We start from the raw sequence: 22,564 nt of genomic DNA, 5'->3' as shown, positions 1-22,564 counted from the left end.
CAATTGTATCTCAAACCCATTTTTCTCTTTTATAATAAATTTAAAGAACACATTCTTATAATTAGATTTTCTCTTGTATTTAATTTTGGTGTTGTTTTCTTTATTCTGATATAAATTTTATCGAATTTTTATTTTTCTTTTATTTTACTTTTTTATTTTTCACATTCTTCTTTTTAGTCTCGAAATTTAGGTTCTGACAGTCATCTACTATCGAACAAAAAGTTAAAAGTTTAATGTCTTATTTGATACAAAATTAAAAGTTTAGTATAAAGTTTTCATTTTCAAAAGTTTAAGGACATTAAGCTAGATTCAAAGTTCATGAATCTAAAACATTTTGTGATCTATTAGATACATACTAAATCTATAGTTTAATCAAATAATTATTATGTTATAGTACTAATTCATGCATATTATGACTAATAGCTTTATTTCATTTGAAAACTCATCCCAATAGGATCCTATCATATTTAGTTGTATTTGACAATTCTGGATAGTCGCAAACGAGAAACTCAATAGGATCCTATAAGAAGGTTGGATCAAAATGATTAGTAATGAAACCAAGTAAGGGTGTAAAATGACTGTAATGCCCCTCAAATAACTTACCTTTCATTAATTACCCAACTGATCTCCTAATATCATGAAACTTTATATGAAGCCTTATTTTATAATGTGAAAGAATTATATAAAGTTTTAGAACTATTGATCACAGTTGGGGTTCGAACTAAGTTTAAGGTGGTAAAATGACCAAAATGTCCCTAACATTCCTTTAAAATATTTCAAGGTCCAAATACCCTCCTAATAATCCAATATTTTAAGTAAAGCCTATATACAAGAACATGAAGGGTTATGTAATATTTCAAGATGTTTGGATCAAGTTTAGAATTTAAATCAAGTTAGGGGGTATAGGCTAAGGCTTAAGAGAAATGACTGAAGTGCCTCTAATGATTAACCAAGATTTATGGAGGCCTAGAAGTTTAATATAACTTAAGCTCACTTTAGAATATTGAATGTTATTAAGTATTATGATCAGGTCATTAAGCTTCATGTTATGCTTAAGTTAGCCCTTGATTTTTAAGTAATTCGGATGCTACCCTAATTCAATATGAGCTTAAGGTTAGCACTTGATTATCAAGTAGGATGCTACTTCTTGATAAACTTTATGATAGCTCTAGATTGTTAAGAAACTAAGAAAATACCTTAACTCAAACAACAATCGAAAGAAGTAAAATAGGTGCATAAGAAAGAGATATTACCTGAAGGCCAAGATGTTGAACCCTTTTTTGGGCATATTGCAATTGTTATTTGGACAAAGTAATGGCAGTGGAGAGACATCCAGTTTGCTTTACTATTTCAATAGTTAGAGTTCCCCAACCACACCCTATATCCAAAACCTTATGCTTTTTTTTTTCTTTTTTTTCTTTTTTTTTTTTTTTTTTTTTNATTCTTGCCTATTAATATTAGGATAACTAAGTGAGATTAGTGAAAATAAATATGTATAGTTGTGTAATAATAATAATAATCACCTTCTTAATAACAACACAAATTTTCCTCAATTGTGCAATCCTCAAAGCTTCATCTTCCCTCTTTATTGCAAGAAATTTTGTGATAGAACAACAAATCATCATATAAATTATTAAATTTTTAATAAATAAAAGTTGGTTATACGAACCTTAAAGATGACACATTAGTACATCGAGAGAAAAAAGTTAATTGCTCTATACAACCAAATAAGAGAGAATAATTTGATACAAATGGTATTAAGATAGAATAATTAGAAATGTTATTGGATATTGAGGGTATATTAGTAATTAGATTGAGGGTTGATACGGTGATTTGTTCTATAATTCTTCACATCAAGATTCGAAATCTCTATAATTTTAAGGAGATTGAATACATATAATTTTGAGGTTCATATGATCAAGTTATCAAAAGAAAAGAAATGTTCACTTTATTAGGAGCTATAAATTCTTGTTTTTAAGCATAATTTTATATCTTAGGATCACTTCTAGTCTCAATTTATTTATTTAACATTGCTTTACTCAAACGCTATAATCTAATACTTATTTGAGTTATCTTACATTTCTTTTGTTTGTTATTTTCAACTTTATTCTAGTTATCTTTTGATTGAATACGAATAAGATTGGAGAGATATCATGAATCTAAGGACGAAAAGAAAAAGACTAAGAAACTGATGCATCCATATACTACCTGGTCGTAATGATGAGAAATATTTTTACGAGCTTGTGCAACGGTGCTCTTTCTTAAAGTATGCAGAAAGAAATACTTTGCAGATGCTATAGTTACGGTAAATAGTGGAGGAGACCACCATCTCCTACAAAAAGTAGATAACCATTACCAACCTTAAAAAATTATCAATTCAATGTTATTATTGTTGTCATAAATTAAATTTTATGTTCGTGTTTAACAAATATTTCAATATTAAAAATATTTAATAAGTATATGACTTATTTATTGTGTAACTTTCCATTCATTGTGAACTTTAATAAATTTTCTAGTTTATAGATTGAATTAAATATTGTTGGGTTTTATGTCCTAAAACTCATAGTTTGTAAACAAAAACATATTCTATTTTCAATAAAGTTATTATTGTTGTTTATTTAGTAAAGATTGTTATTGAATAAAGTGAAATTTACGATCATTAATCTAAATTCAATAAACTAAGAACACTCTGGCTATAGTATGATTACTTGAACTATTTGTAGAGACATAAGAGTTGATCAAGTTCAAGTATATAGTCAAAATGATCTATAGTATAAAGATAAGGCTAAGTACCTTATTCTGGGGACACTATGGATGCGGCCCACTTTTGTATATGATATAAACAATATGATCACTAAAATTGTACATGTGGAGACATGTGAGTGGGGTGTCCTATGTAATGAGTATTGCATAAGATCAAACCATGAAGAAAATCACTCTCACTTTATAATGTCGTTTACTATTGAGACTGATTTTCTTTTCATTCGATGACCTAGGTAACTCGATCTTAATCCTAAGCTAACCATGAACTCCTGTTTATTTGGAATTATCCTTAGATTTACATGGGTGAGAGTGGCTCAAGTTCGCCGACTCAATAGGCCTCCCATTTCAGGGGTAAGACTAGGTAAATGGCTGGGGACGTGGGGTGCAAGATGGATTCACTCCTACCCACTTTTAGGGATATAAGAAAGATAGTTTCCTTAAGTACTGACTCAACTCCAGGTCTTGAACAAGGGGCCCCACCCTCTCATTGGCTTGAGAGGGATCCGGTTTACTGGTCGGACCACAAACTAATTGTTCATTAGAGGATCAGTGAGACATCCGATTTACTAGTCGGACCACAAACCAATTGTTCATTAGAGAATCAGTGAGACATAAGAAACAAGAAGTAACTTCAGGGGTAAAACGTTAAATTGACCCAGCTCTAGTTATGGACAACCTGTGAGGATCGATTTACTAATCATGGTTATATCAAATGGATAGAAATATATCTATAGTGAGGGGAGTGCAACTACTAGGCTATAGTAGAATGTCCTAGTAGTTTAACGAATATTGGTTAACAAGGTTAATGAGTTTAACCGGTTAATCTTGGATCGTTGGAGCCCATGNTAAACCATAGTACAGTGTGATGAGTGAGTTCGAAGTGTTCGAATTCAAATTAGAGAGAATGTGCTACATATATACGATATATTTAACCGCATTTTTTTTATTTACGAATTAAACCAAAAGAGAGAATTTGAGATATTTAAATAAGATTTAATATCTTAATCAAATATGTGTCAGAATTAATTGATATTGTCATTTTAATTAATATTAAATATTAATTAAATAGTTTAATTAATCATTTAATATTAATTTAATTTGAAATTAATAATTCAAATTGATTGTTGAATCAGAATGAAGAAAGTCAAAATGTTGACTTCATTTAATGGAAAAATCCATGTTAGTGGAATTTTGAGGTGTCAAAATTTGGTTTAACCAAACTTGCATGCTTGCCAAATAAACCCCACAAATTTGAGTGGAATTTTGAGTGTCAAAATTTGGTTAACTCAAGCATGCATGCTTGCCACATAATCCCAAACATCTGAGTGAAATTTTGAGTGTCAAAATTTGGTGGTCTCAAATTTGCATGAACATGCAAACATGACTCTATAAATAAAGTGATCATAATACATGAAAGTTCTTCTTGGTGAAAAACCTTGAGAAAAACCTCTCACAAACACTCTCTTCATATATACAAAATCCCTCCCGTAGCACTTACCAATGAGGCTCTATCGATTAGTATTATGCAGAAGAAATCAATTATAGACACTAATATAATTAGATCTGCTCTTCATAGACAAACTTGGGATTTGCGATCCCAGGTAAGATCGGTTCAGGATCATGGAATCCTTTTCTATCAGATAGGAAGGGCTGTTGCACATAATGTACTTCTAAGTAATTGCTCCATAGATCCTATATCTATATATATGAAGAAGAAATCATGTAACAAAGGGGGTTCTTATTTTTACAAATGGTACTTCGAACTTGGAACGAGCATGAAGAAATTAACGTAAGTTTAAGTCACTCACCAGATTCCACAATCCCGTTCTAAGGCCGGAGGATAGTGGAGAAGACACTAGTGGTGGTTCGAAACCGGTTCGTGAGAAAAAAGAAATTTGAACTACAAAAGGTTAGTATTCAAACTCATTAAGTTTTAATACTTATGAACATGCTAGTTATTTACTATAATTGATGTTTTAAAAGTGCCTAAGATCCAAATTCTTCCGCATGTGTTACATTAACACTTTCAATTGGTATCATAGCAAGTTTTAGGCACTTTATTTACATTAATTTGATCATGGTGGGTACCATTTCATGAATGAAATTTTATGGTTGCTAAAGTGGATGGTTTTGGTTTTGACATTTTTTTTATGCTTCCATTTGATACAATTATTGTAATAAGCCTAATGTGTATGGGCTTTAATGATGAAGAAAGATTTGTAATTTTTATGGAGTCATTAGAGTCCATTTTAGGTTGTAATTGATCGAAAATGAAAGAGATAGCAAGCTGAACCGAAGAAGAAGATGGAAGAGGCAGTTCGGGTGTTTTTTCTGCCTTTGAAGTCCGGTTCAACGATTTTAAGGGCTCTGGTTCGCCTAGTTCGTGATACTCGGGAGCGGTTCAAGTTATTTTTAACTACTAATGTAATAATTTAGTTAATTGCTTGTTTTAAAATGCAAAATCAATCCACTTTAGCGTGTTTAATTAATTATGCATTATGAATGTATGTTTTAATTAAATAAAAAATGTATATGCATAAAGTATGTCATATAGATTCAAAATCCCACCATAGCTAAGCATGTTTCATGCCTTCCAAGTATGTTATAAGTGTTATAATGTATAGTATGCATGTTTAGGGTTCCATGAGTGATAGATATAAATTGTTATATTATTGCATGGAATGGATGATTATATAATTGTTATATAAAGCATTTTAGATACATGTTATAGGTTATTTTCAACGTCATAAAACGAGATAGACGTTAAAATCTATAATAAAGATAAGTACATGCTCACTCAGGGTTAAAAATTGAGCACGATCAATTTTAATAGTTAAAATAGGTCGATGTCTTACAAAATTGCGGTTACAAGAAAGCTCACTTGGCACGATCTTGTCTAAGGCTGGAGGTACTTAAGTTGACGGTATACGGAACACCTACTACCTGGAGATCGGATCAGTACTTGAGCTTAGTTAGCCCAGTTTTATGAGCATGTTTAAGTGATATAAGTTTTAGAAAAATCACCTAGACTTAAGTTATATTTAATTAGCCGGAACATAACTAAGTAATAAGTATACCCAACCGTCTAAAATACTTAGTGGGAGAAAAAAGATCTATGAGATACATCGTTTTCCTTTTACGCTCTCTGGAAAATTCACACCGTGAGATTCATGCTTGGCCTTGTGTCGCCCTGGGAGCGTCCTCCATTCGAAAGGTATTTGCATGAGTCAATAACAAGGTGAATAGAGAAAGTATTTATAGTAAGTGGGAGAAGGAAGTATATCAACACCTCCTATGGTCTCCACCACTAGGTTGCACTGTGAGATTCCCATGTTCCACCTGCATGTTGCCCTAGAGCAACTACCCATTCGGAGGGTCGTAACATGGGAGTCGAAACAACACAAACTCCATAAATGGATAGGATTTCTTAGGTCTGTTGCCAACTTTGGCTTTTCATTCGACACCATTGTTGGGACCAATCTCTGAGGTCTGAAAATGGTGGGTACACTTACGAAGAATTACTAAGAGTTAGTATATTCTTGACCAAAATAGCGATAACTAAAAATATTATAGAAACAAGAGTTATTCAGGGATTTGTGTTTAAAGTCAAGAATATCTTGGTTTAGTGAATGAGTGATTGACTGCCCCTCGTTAGAATATGGACTCAAACTTTCTCATACATAGCCCTTCTCCATGAGCTCCTCCACTTGCCTTTGAATTTCTTTTGTCTCGGTTGGATTGACTCGATAAGCTGACTTATAAGGATTGACAGTCCTTGGAATGAAGTCTATTTTATGTTCAGTACCTCTAATGGGAGGTATTTCTTTATCTTGAAGCATGTCTTCAAATTCTTGTAAAAGAGATTGAAAAACAGTAGGCAAAGCCAAGTTGTTATAGTTAGAGACAAAAAATCTTCGATTTTTGTGAAAACCTTCTCACCTCTCCAACTGTACCAAATAAATCTCTCTCTCTCTCTCCCTTTTTTCTTCAATTTCATCTCTTTTTTCATTCTTCTTTTTTTCTCTTTGATTTTTCTCTATTTTTCACTCAACTCTTGTTTTTCTTTTTAACTCTTTTTCTTCAAACTCTTTCTTTCTTTCAACTTTAATTGATCAGCAAATACATTTGCAGAATTCAAAGGTACAAGAATGGTTTTTCTACCATCTTTTACAAAAGAATATCTATTTAAATAGCCATCATACATAACCCTCCTATCAAATTGTCATGATCTGCCAAGCAATATATCTCCAGCGTGCATTGGTAACACATCACAAAGAACTTCATCTTTATATTTTCCCAAAGTAAAAGATATTAAAGCTTAGGAAACTACCTTCATTGTTCCACTATCATTGAGTCATTGGAGCTTGTAAGGTTTAGGATGATCTTAGGTTGGAATTTGTAACCTTTTGATCAACATGGTACTTACAACATTGGTGAAACTTCCACTATCAATGACAAGACTACAAGCAGTCCCCTTGACTAAACACCGCGTGTGGAACAGGTTGTCTCTTTGATCATCAACATCATTCTCCGTAACTTGAGTTTTAACAAGTCTTCTTGTTATAAGTGCCAAATGAATCTCATCTTCCAGTTCCTTCTCATTCTTCTGGACTTTTTCAACTAGATCATTGATCTCCCCTCCATTTTCCTCGTCTTGGTTCATGATTGTACAAACAGTAGTGAAATATGTTTAAGACTTCAAATACTCAAGTCATTGATTTTACACTCAGTGACACTCGTATTTATACACACAAAGAAAGGCTTTTTGGAAAAGTGACTAAATTATGATCAATGTAGGCTAATATATGGGTAAAACAATTTTGATAGCAGCAAGTTATTCAAGGCAATCAAGATAAGTTAATTATGAAATAAAAAAAATAAAACAAGACAGTGAACAAACAAATAAGGAACACGAAGGCATTTTTGGATAGAATTGCACACTGAAAAAATTTTAAAAAAAATTCCAAAAAGAAAGGACATGAAGATTTTAAGAACGATCTAACTCTCCTTTTTACAGAATTCGGGAAATTTAAAAGTTATCTTCAAGCATAGATTATGAGAAAAAAAATATCAAATACAACAGTTATATATTTAGATGGATTAAGAAAATGATGTGAATGGAAGTTTATTTGATCTTCAAATAAACATGCAAATGATCTAAAAAAAATGATAAAGATCATTTATAATCACAATCGTAAGAGCAAATATGATAAGTTTTTTTTTTCAAGATCTCAACATGATCTTTAGGAAGAACATGAGAACAAAGTGAAAAGTTGATGAATAATGGCGGAAATGACAGCAAGAAAATAAAGGGACAGATTTAAAGAAAAGATAAACAATAGCATAAATGAAAGATAAAATCAATTCTAGAGTCGGCCACACAAATGTAAACTTAGGCTCTGATACCTCATTGATAAGGCAACCCTAATCCCCAGCCCAACGATCCAAGCTTTTGTTGAAACAAGAACCCTTGAATCAAAGTAATTAACACCTCCTTATACGAAATTTGGATCAACCAAGAGATAAGGCTAGAATTATATTACCTCTTATGATCGAAGATCTAGAAGCAAGATTTGGAAATCTTGCTCTAAATTGAGTCACCCACAATCGAACTTGATCAAGACTTGATTGAATGTCTCGAGTACAATTTGACCACAAGAATGGCTTGAAACTTAGAAATGGCAAATATGATGCTCAGATTTCTAAGGGAAACGTCTCATTTTGAGATCTGATTTACATTCATTCACGAATTTGAATTTTACTTGTGGATATTTATAGTCTCCCGATAAAAGACGTTTGTGGACGTGATTTATTCCCGATCTCCTTTAATCTCTACAAAAAAATAAGTCAAATTGACCATTTGACTTTTACATAATTTATAAAATTTTCAAACGCTGTTCTTGACATATTTTTTGATTTTTTTTTTTTAATCTTCTTCACAATAGGTCCATTTGAAACACCATTATTCTTATCAATTAGGACAAATCTAAATTTTTAAAAATTGGCTTATCAGTTTATTAGGACATAAACCCTAATAAGGGGAGGTGGTAGACTTGAAGCTCGAGGATGAGACTATGAATTCTTCCAAAAGAGAGGTAGATATTCATGATAGATTTCATGACCAAAAAAGCTACAAATAAGGGCCCTCGTTTGCTTCATATGCAAGGTGGCCTATCGAGAATTTGAATACCCACAAAGGGTGGCTCTCCATGCCTTCCAAGTCAAAGCGTCAAAAACCCGTGCATTGGGGACCTTGAAGTACTATTTTCTTTCCGAAAGAGAGTGGGAGAGACAATAGAGCCAATAGAATGAGATCTTATGTACATTAAGATCTTGGTTAACTATAGATTGGCCCAGAGTAGAATGATCAACTCTAGAGCCATCCACAACTTCATGATAGAGACCCAAGAGAAACACTTGAACACTTTCTAGCATCAAGACACTGGAACGATGAAACTGTCAATTTTGTAATTTTGTAGCCTTACCCATATCAAAAGTTTCAAAGAGAACATCGATCAAGTTGGAGACTTGGATTGAGCAAACCGATTTTATGATAATCAAGATGAATGATTTCAATGTCGTGTTAGGGATAGATTTTTTTTTTTTTTTTCCTTAAAGGCAAGGTCATTTGCATGCCCCAAACAAAATGCTGAGTGGTTATGAGGTCAAACCACACTATCATTCAGATCCATACTCGATAAACAAAATGGTGAAAATGATATCGACTACTGAATTCATACTGGGAACTTTTGGTTAACTCATCCATGGGAGCATCATATAGGAACTGATTGCTCCCATGGATGAGGACTAGTTATGTTATTCACGTCATAAACTTAAAACGTATGCTAATAAAGAAGACACCAATAACAATGCGGCAACACGACCTCCTGCCATGATGAAGAATCTCATTACGAAGGAAGTAGAAGAGAGTTCGGTTGAAAAATACGACACATCAATAGATCAAGAAAAGACTTACAAAAGTTCTTGGTAGATCAGAAGAGATATCAAAACACTGAGATCAGTTGGAAACACTTCGAGAGAGCTAAAGTCAACCTCCTTCTACATTGCTTAGTTTGTGAAGAGTTAGTTGATAAAGACATCAACCAATTGAGTGGAGGAGAATATCACAAGCATGCTTGTCAAAGGTCTGTTACCTGTAGTCGCATTCTGGATGTCACTGTCATGTTTGTCCAAGGCGTGTTGTCTGTGGTCTCATGCTCGTTCCAAACCCCTTTTACTTGTTTTCACGGAGTTAGGTCTTTATCATTTCTATTATGTCAATTCGACGGTGTATGACCGTTCACCAAAATCATGTTTATACCTACGAGGATCAAAATGCCTCAAAATGTACTATAGGGGGATGTGACAAGTTTTCAATTCTTCATATCCGGGTTATATGTAAATCCTAATAGTTGCTTAAGGCACCCAATCTGCCTATTCATAAGATATCTCTCTCTCATCCCTCACTTATTTTACCTTTTCATTGATCTCTCTCTCCCTCCATCCCTCCTAGATTTGTTGTCTCTACACCAATTAGATTTTAGTTCATTAATTTTAAGCGATAAAGTTTAGTTTACAAACTTTGAACTACTTCTATTGTGGTTCAATGATTTTTACAAAAATAAAAGTGATAAAAGGAAAGAACCTAACATATAATGGGGTTCAATTTAATCAAAGGAGAAAAGAGATGTCTATTATAGTGATATAGATCTATCCCTAAGCGACAATAAAAAAAAAAAAAAAAATAAAAAAAAAAGTCTATAAATGATTAAAAAAAAATTGTTGATAGATATAAAAACGGCATATTATCGATATACTTATCATTGATAGACTTTAAGACTTCGAAAAATATAATATTTGTAAATTTTTTCTGTGTGAGCATTTATAAATTTATTGGATAGTTACAAATATGACAAACAATTTGGCCTCTCATTAATTGTGACACCTTTGCAAATAAAAAGTCACCAACTTTCTATTACATCACTAACAACGACATGATAAAAAGACTGAAAAATATATAATAGTGTTTTGTTGATTCTATCTTATAGAATGTTTTATTATTTTTATTATAATAGAGAATCGATATAGAATTGGTATCAAAAAAATATAAACACCTAGCAGTATTAGTAAATTGTTATTATTATAGTAGGAGGTTGAGAGGCCAATAAAACACATATTGTTACATTGCATAGTTCTTTAGTTGACCCAAACAATTAAGATTAAACATCCATTTTTAAAAAATAACGAGTTGGAAAAATTAGGGTTTTTTCAGTTAAAATCTTCCCATCCCTCTTTTAAGTTAAAACAAAAATAAAATCATATTGATAAAGAAACTTTTTTTTAATTTAATAATTTTAAAAATGAGATGGAACCGTCGATCATTAAAATGACAATTAGTGTCTTATCTTATAAGATAGACTTAAATTTAAAAATGTTAGAAAGACAGAGTTAAATGATCATTGGATTTGATTAAATTTACCTACATGATATACCTAATTAAAAATGGTTAAACCATATAAAAACAATAATGGTTAAATAGAACAAGAATAAAGTATTACTTGATAAGTTAAAATTAGAGTTAGAAGGGTAAGCATTAACCTATAAATATCACTCCACACCTCCTCTATTTTCCTATCACTTGGTTCCTTTTTCTTTCTCTCAAGTCTATCATGAACACTTGTATCATTAAGTTTTCTTTGTCTCTTCTTGTAATCTTACATGTTTTTCTTTCCCTTCAACTTTTGTTTTTTAACCATGCCTCAGCTGCTGAATTTACATTCAATATTGTTACTCTCGGAGCTAAGCCCGATGAAAAGACCGATGCCTCACCTGTGCTTCAAACGGCATGAGCTAAGGCCTGTGACTCATCTGAACCAGCCACTATTTACGTTCCCGATGGTATATTCTCCGTTCAAAGTGTGAGATTTAATGGGCCTTGTAAGAACAATGCTATTACTGTTCTCATTGAGGGAACTCTTGTGGCTTCCTCGAACATTCAAGTTTTAGCTAATTCGAGTTCTTGGATTTTATTTAATCACATAAATGGGCTATCCATTACTGGCGATATTATTGATGGGCAAGGAACTCCCCTATGGAATTGTAAACACTCAGGGAAGAGTTGCCCCATTGGAGCCCGGGTATGCAGAATTTAAGTTGGCTCCATATAAAAAAAATTTGAAAATTTTTCTTTAACTGAAATTTTAATGAAAATGACTGGATTAATACAATATTATTTTAAATTTTTACTAATTCTCGCTTTTGATTGTTTTGAATTGATAGTCTTCAAATAAATGATGGAAAGAATTTGAACATCAATGGATTATTATCTTCAATTAACAGCCAATTGTTCAGCATTGTAATGAATCGGTGCCAAAACGTGCATATGACAAGAGTGAATGTCTTGGCTGCATGCGATAGTCCAAACACTGATGGCATCCATGTGCGACAATCATCAGATGTGACCATCCTCAACTCAAACATTAGAAACGGTGACGACTGCATCTCCATCGGTCCAGGCACATCCAACATGTGGATCGAAAGTATTACATGTGGACCTGGACATGGAATCAGGTAACTAAAGATAGATTAGGATGAACATGTTTAGAAATGTTTTTTAAAGGGTTTAAATAAATTTGTCACATTAATTTTTAGAAGATAATCTAAACGTTAAATTAAATTTGAATGATTAAAATATATTCTAAAGTTATTTTGAACGTGAGAAAAATGATTTAAATTATTTTAAAATTATTTTGGATAAAAATAGTTATATAATATATTAGGTTAGAGTGAGGAAATTAAAGGTTAGAAAACATTTGATATTTTGTTGAATGTGTTTTTAGCATTGGGAGCTTAGGGATGGAGGCTGAGGAGGATGGAGTGCATAACGTTACAGTGAAATCATCTACATTCACAGGGACTCAGAATGGAGTAAGGATTAAGTCTTGGGGAAGACCAAGCAATGGATTCGCTACAAACGTTCATTTTCAACACATTATTATGGATAATGTGAAAAACCCAATCATAATTGATCAAAATTATTGTCCACATCTCAAAGAAGGTCGTGGTCAGGTATATTTCCTCATTAATCTCATACATGTTAATTTTTTTCTAATTATATTTAAACTTAAATTTTATAAATACAATTTAAATTTTAAATTTTATAAATAACTGATTTATTTTATCTTTAATTGTTTGAAATTTGTTTGTGTTTAAGATGGGTGTTAAATTATTAGTATTATTTTTTGGTACATTAAATTACTTTTATAGGTAATAAATTAGGGACGCTATTACTCTTGATGTTTTAAAGTGGTATGAAGCTTTTATGATTTTATTTTTAATTTATCCAAAATATCTAATATCATTGGAGATAATTGCTCTAACTTATATATACTATCTAGAAAATCTAAGACTATGCTTGATTTATATCTTATTATTTAATTCCTAATTTATATTTGGTTTTATACAATAATTTCATTGTTCTTCTTTATTTTAATAGGATTATGGAGTTAAAGTTAGCAAAGTAACATAGAAGACATCAAGAGAACTTCAGCCACTGAAATAGCAATCAATTTTGATTGTAGTCCAACAAATCATTGCACTGGATTAAAGCTAACTTTCGAGAATCTCATCGCTAAAGCTTCATGTAAAAATGCGGAAGGAACTACCTTTGGTGTGGTTGAACCTTCTAGTTGTTTAGCATCGACAAACTTTTATCCATATACTATAGACCCTTTAGGTTATTCTTAAACATGATCCACTTGTATGTCAATCACATGTGGGATAATATTAAACTTTAAATAAAATAATCAAAGTTATTATTAAAATTAAACAATTAATTACGAGGCTTTAAGGCATAAATCTTAACACTCTCGACCACCTAGATATTCTCACATTTTCTACACGGTTTATGTTACCCTAGTTTATTTGAGTGGCCTAGATCATAAATTGTAGCATCATGGTATCTACTTATTCCAACACTTGTTCTTAGCATGCCTTTCCTTATAAGGAATTTGAGTAGAGTCGGTCTCAGTCGAAGCTCTACTTGCTCTACCATCTCGTATAGTACAACTTCAGGTTTTAGGATCCATAATCTATCATCATGCAATAGACTCCAAGTTATTAGGTATTGTAACCAATTGTATCCTAATTAGTTCAAAAGACAGTAATTGACATATGCATATAATTTACATAAGGAGTGAGATCATGCCTACTAACTTTACAACTTACATACCTTGTCAAGCCGAGGTGAGCTTAAGTCAAGCTGCAGGCAATCATGGTCATGCTTGTCCAAGGCGTATTGCCTACGGTCACGTGTCAGATGTCCCAATCATGCTTGTTCATGACGTGTCTGTCCACAACCGAATGCCCATTCCAAACCCCTTTACTTACTTTCAAGTTAGATAGACATTTACTACTATTGTTGTGTTAGTACGGGGGTGTATGACCCGGCAACAAAATCATGTCTACACCCGTCAGGGCTAAAATGCTTCAAAATGTACTATAAGGTATGTGACTAGTCATCAATTCTTACTATTCAAGTTATATGCTATCAAAGTTGTGGTTGTTGCTTATTTTCTTTTAGCCTATACTATTGCTTTTTTTTAAAAAAAAAAGATAAAAAAAAAGATCAATGCATTTCCTTCCTCACGATTTCTAAAACACTTTCTTTCAAACATGGCCAAGGTTCAATCAAAAGTCTTAATTGTATATGACTTATGATTTTCATACGAATGACTTGTTCACTGAGTTAGAATAAGTGTCGCATAATCGCTATCCCACTGCCACAATAGTGCGATTGTGATAAGTAGTATCAAAGCGAAGTTGGCTCCTTGAATCGTAGGACACAAACATGTTTGCTGCAAAAGAACTGGGCAAGTTCCAGACTAATCAATTGGTAAAGGTAAAAAATTAGTTACTCTACCTAACTGAAATTCCTGATGAATTGGGGCTTTTAAAAGCTCGCATAAATTTTATTTTCGCTAAAGCTGATAGGATCAACGAGCTGGTAGGTTGCCTTGAGAAGCTAATGTCCATGTATTAATGGTTAGGGTCAAGGCCCCAAAATTCAATGCCACAAGTGCTAGTGGCTCAAGGGAGATAAGTCGATGGGCTCTGTTGCTTGGATGGAAGAACATATCAAGGGCTTAGACAATACTCAACAAGCGATCGTTCAAATTGTCTAAAAAATATCTAAAATTTTGAGAGTAGCTTTTGGAGTGGTTAGGGATGAAGTGGCAGATTTGAGCGCTAGACAAGTCCTCACCATGAGAGAAGTGGAGAATCAAGCCCTAGTTTAAGTTGTAGTACAATTCAACTAGATAAAGGTTTCGTAGCCCAAACCTTTTTATGGGGTTCGAGATGCCAAGGCTCTAGAGAACTTTATCTTTGACCTCGAATAGAACTTTCAAGCCAAAAATGTCGTAGCATAAGAAGTGAAAATTACATTGGCAAAAATTCATCTAGTCGATGATGCAATGTTTTGGTGGAGATCCAAGTACATCGACATTCAAGATGGTTGATGTATTGTAGACACTTGGGAGAGCTTAATGCAAGAACTCCTCTCTTAGTTCTTCCTAGAGAGTATCGAGATAATCACAAGAAGAAAGTTTGATTTGATTACCCTGCACAATGGATCCATCCTATGGGTGGGCATTGATTTTTTTGGTAGTCAGTGAAGCAAGCACGTACACCACAACCTTAGGTGACTACGTGACCTGTGGGGCGGGCCCACCTATTAGAGAGAGTTCTTTGAGGTAGAGCCTAGAATAAGACCTTTGGTCACATGAGTAAGGATTGAGACTTGATAACTCTAAACAGACAAGCAAAATATTCACGAAATAAAACAAACAGAATTTAAAACATAAAGTTCATACATAACTTATTAAGGTAAGGTACAAGCATGACTGTGACATCCCCCAACTTAATTAGTTGAAGTCCCTTTCTTCGAACTCTACAAATCTGAGGTGCGACTATCTTCAAGTCGTCAACACATTCCCGACTGATTTCTTCGTGCAACCTTCAAGATTTTGGTCCACCGAACTTGTGTGAGAAACCGCCATCTCCTCCTAATCACCCCTTTCTTGACGACAAATCGACGTTCCAAGTAACAAAGTCTGAAGTAAACCAGGCTCTGTTACCACTTGTTGACTTCTGTCAATTGAGAGAGAAACATCGACCAAGTAAAAAACAGCCAAAAGGAAAACTTCTCCGAATAAGAAAATAACTGAAAACAAAGGGAGAGAAAATATTTGCACTGAAGACCGTATGGATTTAATTTCTTATTAGTTGAGATATTTAAATAACAATTTACATCTAAAAATGGAAAGATGTGGTAAACTAATTCAGACGCATCCAATGGACGTGTACTTCCCACTCACTTTAATTGTGTGGGTTTAAAATTACCTAATAAAAAATAGTTAAATAAGAATTAGGGATTACTTTCACTGAAAGGTAGGGATTTATCTAACACCTAATTCCCTCGAAATCTAAATTGTTCTATCCTCGGAATCTAAATTGTTCTAATCTCAGCTTGATCATGACTTGATCACCAGCTTGAAACTTTAATGCTCTTGATTTGCGGTCTGCCCACTTCTTCATTCTTCTGGAGGGTTTCTCTAAGTACGTTTGTGCTATTTCGGAGGTTTGATTTCACTCTTTGGTGAAGTTGTACGCTTGAGGGCTTCTCCCAGCATAAGGGTGGTCAATGACATGGGGCATCAGTGGTTGTCTGTCGCATACTATTTCAAAAGGGGTTTTCCCTGTCGACGAGCTTTGTTGACAATTAAAGCTAAACTGAGCAACATCAAGCATATGAACCCAATTCTTCTGTCGCGCATCGATAAAATGACGTAAGAACTTCTCAAGAATACTGTTGAACCTTTCTGTTTGTCCATCAGTTTAGGGGTGATAACTCGAAGAGACGTTTAGGCTCGACCCCAATAGCTTGAACAATTCAATTCAGAAGGTCCCTATGAATCTTGGAACACAATCGTTGACAATGCTGGTGGGAATGCCCCACAACTTGACTACGTGTGTCTGAAAAATAATTATGTGGTCGCTTCGGTCGAGCATGTCGGGACGGGACTGGTAGAGGTTCTAGTAGTTCCGCAATTTTGTTTCGTTCAACCTTGTCTTGTTGGCAGATAAGACAGGTCTTTGTGAACTGTATTGCATTGTTGTGGAGGTTCGACCAATACTACCCCTTTTTGGAGGGTATAGGTTCTCTGCCATCCGTTGTGGCCCGTTCATGTGTGTTATGGCTTTCTTTTAGTAGGAGTCTCCTCAAGTTCCCCGAACAGGGGACGTAGAGACAATTTCCTTTGGTGAAGAGTAAATTGTCTTCGACCCAAAACTGGCGAGTCTTCCCCTCTCTGGCTAACTGCATGATGGCTTGAGCGGTCGGGCCTTTGGCTAGATGTTCCTCGATACTTTCCCATATTGTTTCACTCAATTTACTTTCTTGTAGATGAGCTAACATGCACAGAGCCGCATGCTCGCTCTTTCGACTTAGAGCATCTGCAGCTTGGTTTGCTTTACCTTGCCTGTGTTCGAACTTGAAGTCAAATTCGGCCACGCATTCCTACCGATGCGCTTGCTTCGACGATAACTTGAGTTGATTAAAGAAGTGACATATGAAGGTGTTGTTAGTCTTGACTACAAATTTGACTCTGACATATGGAGCTGTTGTCTGTCTTGACTACAAATTTGACTTCGAGGAGGTATTGTGTAATAGCCTAAAAATAAATAAACAAATAAAGAAATAAAAAAAATTATAAAAATAGTTAAAATAATAATAATAATAAATAAATAAATAAATTTAAATTTAAATTAAAAAAAAAAAAGAAAAAAAACAACCATCCCCACTTCTCTCCACTAACCTCTCATCCATTCCAACAATTTTTTCTCCTCAACCCATCCTTAACCCAGAAAGAATTGTTAGATAAAAAAACAAAAGAGAATGGTCTATACCCAGTTGAGATTCACGGTAGGTTTACGTGAAGATAGATTTGATCAATAAGGTATATATTAAATCTTCATTTTCTTTTATCCTATTTTTTTAGAAATCACCACAAATTATAATTAGATTTTCATTAAATTATTACAATGGTCTAGCTTTGAGTTAGAAACTAAATGTAATTCATTTATACGATTCTAGTAAATCATCATAAGATTAGTAATATTAGATTAAATTTTTATTAGTAGCCAAAGAATAGATTAAAGACAGAATGACCGAGAAAACTTCTAATAGGAAATACTGAGATAAGGAAAGGAAGATTAGAGAATTAAAAACCACAAACTAAATATAGAGGGAAAGGTAAATACAGAGGGTAAAGACGAAGTAGAAAAGGAGAGAATAACTTGAAATAGCTATATCTACTTTCTTATACAACAGTACCCATGAAAAATAAGATTTTTAATAAAAATATAATTATAGATATATAACATTTCAAGACTTTTAACAATGGACCAATGTAAAGTAGAGAAATAATGTTGTAGAGTTCAAACCTGAAACTGATGTCATGGGCTCATATAGGTTGACTCAGATTTCAAAGGACGAAATCGAACTTTAATTAAAGATATATTAGTGACAACGACTTAAGCTAGCCAGGTAAGTGACCTTACTATCGGCATGGTTATATTTGATGTTGACACGTGCCCCGTGGTTATGCACGTGTCAAATATATTGATATGTGTGAATTGTTTGTGGATCGATATGCTTCTTATATGTTATGTATATGTTATAATATGTGAATTATATGATAATAATTATGGTACGATGTGTTCAAGAATATGTTTGAGATAGGATACGAGAAGGATGCACAAAACGAAATGTAACGATAGGAGTAAAATATATTCATGAAATGTTAAAGTTAGGTTACATACCGGAGTGATATGGATAAGAGAGATTGATGGAAGAATACGGTTAGGTTACGGGTAGAAAGGGATAGGTTTGTGATAGATTGATAGAACGATAGCGTTAGGTTACGTTCTTGTGATGATATGACTAAGGTACGTTCACGTAATGATATGTCTGTGATAGGTATAAGAACGTTAAGGCTATGATAATTTAGAAAACGATATGACTACGAAGTGTTTACGTTATGACTTGTTTATGATATGATACATTGTGATGCAATATGTCATGGTATGATGTATATATGATGAAATGTTATGTTAAAAGAATAGAACGTTATGTTAGGCCTCTTAAATTGTGTGTATACAGCATGATATGAATGACATGAAATTACGATAAATTGCATGAAATATAACCCCGTTACAATTATGTATGATTTCAGAATTGAAGAATGAGAAACAATATGATATGAATGATGAACGATATCTGAAACGATATGAAAAATGATATGATATCTACATAATGTGTAACACCCAAACCCCGACGAGAAACTTAAAACCTAAATTTTTCCCTTTTATTTGATCTTCCGAGATTTTATTGGAAATCTTAGAGACTGAATTTTGAGATGAGGTAGAAGAAAAAAATGTTTAGAAATATCTCAGAACCTCAAGAAAAAATTAAAAAAAAAATGGTCAAAGTCAACCCAGAGGGGTAGTTTAGTCATTCTGCCATCTTCCTCCTTCACCACCTGAAAGGGAGGTTAGTAAAAGATGAATAATAGAATAGAAATAAAAATGAAAAGGAAGGAGAGGAAAAGAAAAGAAAAAGAAAAGAAAAAAGAAAATAGGGAGGGAAAGAGAAAGGAAGAGTTGGGGTTTTTAAGAAGAGGAAGAAGAAGAAGGAGGGAGAAACGCCCAAACCCGAACTGAAGCACCCTCAATCTTAGATCTTCTACTAGAGTTAATTAGAGTATCAAGAGGAGTGGTCTGAGCGTTGGATCGTTCGTTTTCGGCAAGAAACAGGCAAGAACGCGAGGTAAGTCCGCGACCTCTCTTGTTTCAAGATTTCAACATAGATCCGAGAGTTTTAGATGATTTAAACCTTAATAAAATCTAGTTTCAACGCTTTAGGTGAGGAGTCTTTCAAGTTTTTAGGGGAAACGCCGCCAAAAAAATCGCATATGATAACAAAATAGAGAAATTGTCCTACTTCGGTAAGAAACTAAATTTTTCTTTGCTTTCAACCTCATTTATTAAGCGATATGAGTATCAAAAAAATACAATAAAAATATATCTAGATTGGTGGACTTGAGATCTTGAATTCTCGTGAAGAAATCGATTTAATTTGAGTTATGGTTTGGAAGAAAGAAAAATCCAAATTAAATAGGTTGATATAGAATTTGACCGAAATCTGGATATTGGATGAACTTAGGCTATCGGCGACGGACACGCGGCCGCTGAAACGGGAGGACACGCATCGAGCAACTGGTGGAGAGACGCGTCTGGCGTCTCTGCTGACATGCGTTCGACGGTTGACCCAAAAACCCGACCCGTGCTCGGTGAAGCAACCCGACGACCCAGGGTCAAACTCGAAAGCTATTGCCAGTCCCTATACGACATGTTTCACAACCAAAAAAATTTGAGGGGTAAGTCTAGGTCGGCTAGGGTTCGAAATGCGCCGATGCCTACATTGACTGCGCGTGGAGCCCGCGTGTGGGTAAGTGTGCAGGCGCTTGGGAGTCCCCCTGTAAGCGCGTGTAGGCGCGTGAGTGTCCTGTTTTCACCCATTTTTTGTCCCGATTCCAGTACTAATCCTATTTTACTGTGAACTAGGTGTCTGAATAGATAATTTGTAATTTTGGACTCAGTTACGATTGTAATCAAGCTCGGGAAGGCACACGACTTACTTTTTAATAACCACATGGATTTAGGAAGTAATACTTGTAGGGTGCGCTCGATTTTTCATGCATGCTAGAGCAAATTATCCCTCGGTGGCTAGATCTAATGATCCCTTGTACTTATGGAATTAAAAATATATCTGTTGGACTTACTACCTTAATGAGATTTCGCACTCGATGTCAGTATGCTTGTTGGTCTATCTTACTACTGCTTTTATTTGTTCATACTATGTTGTCGGACGAGAGAGTTTCTGTATCTGCGCTCCAGGTGTTGATGGATGTTACCGCCCCGCTGAGCTTGTACGATTGTATTCATTGTTAATCATACATAAACTTCTGTTGAATAATTTGTGTATCTGCGCTCCGGGTATTGAGGGATGTTACCGCCCCGTTGAGCTTGTATGATTGTATGCATTGTTAATTATACATGAACTTCCTTGAATAATTTATGTATCTGGGCTCTGGGTGTCGATGGATGTTACCGCCCTGTTGAGCTTGTATGATCAAATGCATTGTTAATCATACATAAACTCCAGTTGAATGATTGTGTGAACTTATGATATGATTGATAAGTTGTGGTGTTGTGCTACGCATATGGTGAACTCTTGTAGGGATTGAGTTGGGTTTAATTAGGGGACCCTCCTGATGTTACAGTCCATGATGTTGTGAAAGACACTTTGAGGGAGAGACCCTTTAACCCTGTATTGTTATGGACTTGGAAGTCTTGATTGAATGAATCTGGAAGCTAGGACCCCTAAATCAATAGTTTTAACTACCCTTGAGATATAGAGAATCACATTAGGACCTCCAGGTGTAGAGATATGACCTCTTAGCTGATAATATCTATTTAGCGTTCGAGTATGCCCCACTTCCCTTCCTACTCTAGTGTGGTACTGTTGAGCTAGGCAAGACGCCAGTTAGGGAGATGTTACCCTCCCCTTCCTACTCCGGTGTGGTACCATTAAGCTAGGCGAGACGCCAGTTAGGGAGATGTTACTCTTCCCTTCCTACTTCAGTATGGTACCGTTGAGTTGGGCGAGACGTCTATTAGAGAGGTGTTACTCTTTTCTTCCTACTCCGGTGTGGTACTGTTGAACTTGGTGAGACGCCTGTTAGGGAAGTGTTACTCAGTGGTAGATCGACTACTCTACATGGGGATCCATCTTATGGTAAGATGTTGATCACGCGAGTGGGTCAAGGTCGCCTGCATGATGGGTCCGTCCTGTGGAAGGACGTTGACCATGCAGTGACTAGTTCTAGCTGGGTTGTACGAGGGGTACATGTAGTTATGAGGGAGCACCTCATCCTCAAACACTAAAATACCGCTTCAAAGGTTAAGTTCTTCCTCCCCGATCTGTGTACTGAGAGTATTGAAACTCTAGGGTCTAGAGTATAGTTGGTGGTTCTCTCCTAAACTTGGATGCGATTAAGAGCCTACAAGTAGGTTGCTTACTGAGTATATTTTTATACTCACCCTATTTTTCCTTCTTTTTTTCAGGTACCGGTCGAAGTGGGGAGGAAAGTGGACCAGCGGTGTGCGAACTAGCTAGTGAGCCCACACTCGAACTTATGGGCTGTGTGTAGAGTATATGATACACGTTCAAAATTACCCGTTAGGACAACACTGTAGGGAAAACGGAATGAAAGATAGATCTTATCTTCTCATTGCATGTGATTGTTTCATTTAACCCCAATAGTGGGGTCACTTACTGAGTATTTCTTTAAATACTCAAGCCATGTGCTACTACATTTTTCCGGTTAAGGCCCATTCTTGTACGGCTGACGACGGCATCCCAACTCGAGACCATGGCACATGCATAGGATAGTGGTATTTATTTTCTTAGACTTAGGCTAGAATAAAATGTTTTTAACATAAACTTTTATTCATTTTATTTAGTCTTTTATTGTGTCGTTTTAAAGATGTTTTCGAAACACATAAGTCCATAACTGTGTTTTAAGATAAAGGTTATGTTTTATGGAATTTAAATGAAGTCTTTCGCATTCAATGTTTATGGTACGTATACAGTAGCGACCTTAAATTAAGTAGAAAT

General features: G+C 34.4%; 2 pseudogenes; one reads left to right on the top strand and one right to left on the bottom strand.

The window, feature by feature from the left end:
- The window catches only part of LOC111472211, a 5,311-nt pseudogene extending 3,689 nt beyond the window's left edge, over positions 1 to 1,622 (bottom strand).
- Positions 1,623 to 4,286: 2,664 nt separating this feature from the next.
- On the top strand, positions 4,287 to 13,509 carry LOC111472210 (annotated as a pseudogene).
- The last annotated feature ends 9,055 nt before the right edge of the window (positions 13,510 to 22,564 follow it).

The sequence above is a fragment of the Cucurbita maxima genome, unplaced genomic scaffold, assembly GCF_002738345.1.
Source record: "Cucurbita maxima cultivar Rimu unplaced genomic scaffold, Cmax_1.0 Cma_Scf00068, whole genome shotgun sequence".
Classification (NCBI taxonomy): Eukaryota; Viridiplantae; Streptophyta; class Magnoliopsida; order Cucurbitales; family Cucurbitaceae; genus Cucurbita; species Cucurbita maxima.
Note: the sequence above shows the minus strand (reverse complement) of the source record. Positions and strands in the feature narration are given on the sequence as shown.